This window comes from Sciurus vulgaris (assembly GCF_902686455.1).
Source record: "Sciurus vulgaris genome assembly, chromosome: 4".
Lineage (NCBI taxonomy): Eukaryota > Metazoa > Chordata > Mammalia > Rodentia > Sciuridae > Sciurus > Sciurus vulgaris.
Genome location: NC_136464.1, coordinates 93,179,625 through 93,186,220, shown reverse-complemented (window position 1 = coordinate 93,186,220; position 6,596 = coordinate 93,179,625). Strand labels below are relative to the sequence as shown.

At 38.4% G+C, this 6,596-nt stretch overlaps 1 pseudogene across 1 annotated transcript; it reads right to left on the bottom strand.

Annotated features, from left to right (window-relative positions):
- Window positions 1-548: 548 nt before the first annotated feature.
- Window positions 549-3,254, bottom strand: LOC306659805 (signal peptidase complex subunit 2-like; annotated as a pseudogene). The gene has a single exon. The product of its transcript is annotated as a signal peptidase complex subunit 2-like (transcript).
- Window positions 3,255-6,596: the final 3,342 nt, after the last annotated feature.

Below are 6,596 nucleotides of genomic sequence, written 5' to 3'. Positions count from 1 at the left end.
CATATGATAATATAAGTATACTAATACAGTAACATGTAATTATATATGAGCTGACAACCCTAAATTTTAGGCCCTGCAGTGGTGAGAGGTGGTGGAGCTAGGATTGACCCCTGGAATTTGAACTCCAGAGTCTGTGATCTTTGCCTCTGTCAGTTCTTCCCTAAGCTCAGGTTTTCCCTTTCTGTATCAGAATGAGTCAGAGATGGGCAGAGAAAAGTGTACCAGAGGTTTGCATTGCAGCTGACCCTTGACCACAGTTGGCATATGTGAGGAATTGGGCATTGTGGAATGGGAAGAAGGGAAGGCCGTGTCTCTTGACCTATGTATGCAGCTAGAATTCTCATCTGCTGCTCGCTAGCATAGAACTTGAGTGAGTGTGGTATATCTCTGTGGCTCAGTTTGCCACCTGTCAAGCATGCTGATATCCAACCTTAAAGGTCCCTGACAAGATGAAGGGATGTGTGTACAAAGTAGTAGCTGCTTCTGGCATGTGACAGGTGCTCGGTGAATTCCCAAGGAGCTAGCTGCCTCTCCTCTTTTTTTTCACATCTTCTTTCCTTTTATTTAAAAATAAAATTAGAAAACAGCAGTTAGTAAAGGGCACAAACAAATTGACAGAGATAAACAGTGGAAAACAGACAACACAAAACTAAAAATGCCACTCCACTGCTGTCTTCAATTGGTTAAGAGCACAAAATATAACGGGCAGGTTGGTTTCAAACAAATTAAAAAACTGTATTTTTTTTTGTAATTCCCTAAGTCAGATATATACAAAATTCATAAGATAATGTGTGAAAGAAAGCTGTCATACACAGAAGTTGTATCCTGAATTCTTCAGAGAAACAGTTATTGAAACAGGAATTAACACAAAGTCAGCAACAGGTTAACTATTTTTTAAAAAAATGGAGTCTTGAAATGGTACAAAGTTATACTATGGAAAGTACTACTAGGTACAAAAGACTTATATAGCCCTTAACAAGAATGCTTTCCCAAAGCAAATCAAAACAACACAATCAGCAGACCAAGGAAGCTACAGCTAGACATAAGAGCTACAACTTCTTATATCTGTGCTAGAAAATCCTATTTTTCCAGAATAGAAAAAAGGGACATTTTAAACATTTCTTACTTTATCCATTTTAAGTTCTGTTTCTTCCCCTACCCAAACAGTAATTCAGCATAAATCAGCAGGAAGAGGGTTGCTTTTAGAATTGCCATTTTATTTTTCTTTCTGTGGCAAGACTGTCATGGAGCCTGGGAATTTCAAGCCCGTATGCATCCATGACCAATGTCCCCTTGTGGTCAAAAATCTTAACGATAGACTTGGAGAATTTGGCTTCCTTCTACTGCTTTGTTCTCCCACTGATGAAGGTCAGGTTTAGGGTATATTTGTCATGGAGCCTTTTGAGACTGGAGGACAGTTGCCAGATATTATCAGGATCCATCCCAGTAGGATCTTTCCTGTGAGCCACAAGAAAGATGCTCTTCTCACTATGTTGGGTATAAATGGTCAGAATTCCCATCATCACAAAATAGGATATGACTGCAAAGAACCAAAACTGGCTTGTATTCTGGAAAAAGGTGCATATAATCCCAAATTAAGTCACTATGGCAAAGACACAGGAGATGGTACTGATAGTGAGGCAACCAGCAATTAGCCCAAAATTCCCCACATACTTGTACTTTTCCAGAAGTACCATTTTGGCAGAATTGTCCAAAGAGTTTACACAGCTGATCTATCCCATTTGTCAGTTTTTGCAAGCTTATCATCAATTTCCATTTATCTAACAAGGCAGTGTCATTGATGCCTGTCCCACAGCTGGTGCCACCACCTGCCCAATACTGCTTTCACTGCTACCATTTCGCCTGCCCTGCGCTCCTGCCACTGCCACCTTACCTGCTTCTGCATCTCCCTCCCCAGCTTCACCTCTTCCCAGTATCCCTGCTCCCTATTCATTACCAGCATGGGGCTTTCTCTCAATTATCCTTGCTCACTTTTTCTATCCAGGAAATTTCTTCAGAGTTCCCCCTCATTTGCTCTCCTCATTGGCTCACTCCCCTCATCTCTTTCTCGAGCAACCTTTGCAGGCTCTTTCTCTTGCGTTCATTCTTGAACACTGGGGTTTCTCTGTATTCTACCCTTCGTCATCTTCTCTAGCCCCACCCTTTACACCATCCCCTCATAATCTGCATATCCGTATTCTGACAGCTCCTAATCTTACACACTTAGCCCTGGCTGTCTTCTGAATGACTGACTTGTATTTCCCATGAGCATTGCTACTCTGATATCCTCTTTGTTATGTCTGAATGGAGACCCTCTTTCTCACCCCTTTATTAGTGAGGGATAGAACCAATAACAGGAGACAGACTGATAGATAATAGATAGATGCAGATGAAAGGATATGTGTTACAGGAATTGGCTCACTTGGTTATGGAAGTTGGGAAATCTCACAGTAGGTCACCTGCAAGCTGTAGAACCAGGGAAGATGGTAGCCTGGCTCCAATGACATTCAAGTGCCTGAGAAATGGGAAGCAGATTGTGGAACTTTCAGGTCAAAGCTGATGGCCTGAGAACAAGAAGGACAGAGATGCATGTCTCTGGTCTAAAGGTCAGAGAACCTGCAGTTCTTACATCTAAGGACAAGGGAGGCTCCAAGAGAGAGGAGGTAGTGTGCCCTGGGGGCCACCTGGGGACTCTGGAAGGCAAGAGAGGCTCTGCATGGAGGCAAACTCTAGAGGCTTTCCTGGATATTTTACTCTCAGATTAGATAACATTTCTATTACCTCTTTACATTTTACGAGTAATAAAATTCTTTAAAGGAAAGTATTTATGGAGTTATGTTTTTCAACTGCATGTCTTTTCCTGCTTTTTGGACAAGGGGCCCTAATTTTCATGTTGCCCTTGGTCCCACAAATAACATAGCTAACCTTACTAGTCTAGACTTGAGAGAGAGCAGGGAAATTAAACAAAACAAAACAAAACAAAAAAAACTGGAGACCAAACAGCAAGGAATTAGAAGGTAATATGAAAATACATACTGACTTTGCAGAGGCTGAATAGAATAAAGGAAAATAAGTAAAACAGATTGTGTGAGAAAGACAGGCTGTTTCCATAAAATGTTTATTGATAAAATTTTAGCAGTAGTGATAGATAAAGAGAGAGGTTTTAAAACTGCAGAATCAGCAAAGATCCTATGAAATGAAAGGAGATACTGAGTGTAAAAATTAGCCTCGGAGGTGGAAAATACATTTTTAGTTGATTTCATCAAAGTGAATGATACCTAAGGGATAGGAAGAATGAGTTGTCAATAGAAAGAAACATTATTTCCAGAAGGAGAGAAACTTGGGAAAGGAAGAAGTAAGGAGATATATATGTATGTATGTATGTATGTATGTATATATATAAATCTGTATTCCAGTTGATTAAAAAGGGAAAAAGAAAAATATTTACATAGTCAACACTTGAATGTTTAGTTCCTTAAGGCATTTAAATAGATTGGTAAGGTTTAGATAGATAAAGATAAAAATATCTTATAAAGAACTCAAAAAACTTAACACCAAAAAACCAAACAACCCAATCAATAAATGGCCTAAGGAACTGAACAGACACTTCACAGAAGAAGAAATACAATCATATACTTCCCTGCCGGGTCAGTGGATCCGGACAGCAGGGAACTTCCCAGAGTCCAGCTGTCTAGCAAGGCTTCCCCGCTGGAGAGGAAGAATAAGAGACCCAGGCCCAGACCAGCTGGGACACAGCCTAGAGTCTAGTGCCCCTACAGCTGACCATCTGTCAACATGTGGAGGTGCCTCTGCCCACTAGCAGGGAATATACCCCAACTGGAGGCCACCACACTTAGAGGGGCAGCTTCCTTTGTGGATCACTGCATTATCAAGTTCCTCCAAGACTTCAGGATACCGAAGGCTAGGAGGTGAGTTATTGGAAACCCACAGGGACATTATAAGTCAATAGGGGGAAAACTGCAATATCTCAGATTTTCACTACTAGAGGGGAAGATACCTGAGCAATATGAGAAAAGGAGGGAAAAAAAGTCCCAAACAAACCTAGATGCTACATATTAAAATCCAATGACAGCATGGCAGAAGAAATGTTGGAAAGGGAGTTCAGAATATACATAATTGAAATGATCAGAGAAGCAAACAATGAGATGAGAGAGCAAATGCAGGCACTGAGTGATTGCACCACTCAACAGTTAAAAGAGCAAATGCAGGGATCAAAGGATCATTTCAATAAAGAGACAGAGATTTTGAAAAAAAAAAAAAAAACAAAGAAAATTTCTTGAAATGAAGGAAACAATAAACCAAATTAAAAACTCCATAGAAAGCATAACCAAAAGGGTAGAACAACTGGAAGACAGAACCTCAGACACTGAAGATAAAATATTTAATCTTGAAAACAAAATTGACCAAACAGAGAAGATGGTAAGAAATCATGAAGAGAATCTACAAGAATTATGGGCTATCATGAAAATGCCAAATAAAAGAATTATTGGGATTGAGGAAGGCACAGAGAAACAAACCAAAGGAATGAACAATCTATTCAATGAAATAATATCAGAGAATTTCCCAAATCTGAAGAATGAAATGGAAAATCAAGTACAAGAGACATATGGGACTCCAAATATACAAAATTACAACAGACCCACACCAAGGCACATTAAAATGGAAATACCTAACATACAAAATAAAGATAGAATTTTAAAGGCTGCAAGAGAAAAAGTCAAATTACATTCAGGGGGAAACCAATATGGATATCAGCAGATTTTTCAACCCAGACCCGAAAAGCTAGAAGGGCCTGGAACAACAGTTTCAAGCTGTAAAAGAAAATGGATGCCAACTGAGAATCTTATACCCAGCAAAACTTACATTCAGATTTGATGATGAAATAAAATACTTCCATGATAAACAAAAGCTAAAAAAGTTACAAATAGAAAGCCGACACTCCAGAATAGTCTCAGCAAAATATTACATGAAGAAGTGATGAAAAACGACAATTCAAATCAGCAAAGGGAAGAAGTACCCTAAAGAAATAACTGAAGGGGAAACCAAGTCATGTTAAAAAAGAAAAACAAAACGGGGAAATCCCACCAGAAAACATTTAGAACTCATAAGTGAATTCAGCAAGTAGCAGGATATAAGATCAATGCTCATAAATCTAATGCATTTTTATACATAAGTGATGAATCTTCAGAAAGAGAAATTAGAAAAACTACTCTATTCACAGTAGCTTCAAAAAAAAAATACATGGGAATCAATTTAACAAAAGAGGCAAAAGCCCTCTACAATGAGAACTACAGAACACTAAAAGAAATTAAAGAAAATCTTAGAAGATGGAAAGATCTCCCATGTTCTTGGATAGGCAGAATTAATATTGTCAAAATGGCCATACTACCAAAAGTGCTAGACAGATTCAAAGCAATTCCATTTAAATCCCAATGGTGTACCATACAGAAATAGAGCAAGCAATCATGAAATCCATCTGGAGGAATAAGAAACCCAGAATAGCTAAAGCAATCCTTAGCAGGAAGAGTGAAGCAGGGGGTATCGCAATACCAGATCTTCAACTATAGAAGAAGATGAATGGATAAAGAAACTGTGGTATGTATATACAATGGAATATTACTCAGCCATAAAGAATTGTAAAATTATAGCATTTGCAGGCGAATGGATGAAATTGGAGAATAATATGCTAAGTGAGATAAGCCAATCTCAAAAAACCAAAGGACGAATGATCTCGCTGATAAGCAGATAATGACACACAATGGGGGATGTGAGGGGGGCAAGAATGGAGGAAAGAGAGACTGTATAGAGGGAAAAGAGGGGTAGGAGGTATAGGGGGAAGGAAAAATGTAACAGAATGAATTAAAAACTATTACCCTATGTAAATGTATGAGTACACAAATGGTATGCCTCTACTTCATATACAAACAGAGAAACAAGATGTATCCCATTTGTTTACAATAAAAATAAATTTTTAAAAAAGCATCATGGAGCAGCATACTAAATAAAATGACAACAACAAAACAAAACAAACAAACAAACAAAAAATACAAAAACAAAATAAGCCTAATGAACAAGAATACAAAACATATCTCAATAAGAACCCTGAATGTTAATGGCCTGAACTCATCAATCAAAAGACATACACTGGCAGATTGGATTAAAAAGAAAGACCCAACAATAGGCTGTCTGCAAGAGACTCATCTCACAGAAAAAGATACCCACAGACTAAAGGTGAAAGGATGGGAGAAAACATACCATGCACATGGACTCAGCATAAAAGCTGGAGTATCCATCCTCATATCAGAAAATGTGGACTTCAAGCCAAAGGTAGAAGAATAAAGAAGGACCTTTCATATTGCTTAAGGGAAGCATAAATCAGCAAGACATAACAATCATAAATGTGCCCCCAAAAGTGGGTCACCCCTGTATGTCAAACAAATCCTTTTCAATTCCAGGAACCAAATAGACCACAACACAATAATACTAGGTGATTTTAACACACCCATCTCAACCTGGACAGATCATCCAAACAAAAATTGAACATAGAAACACCAAAGATCTCAATAACACAATTG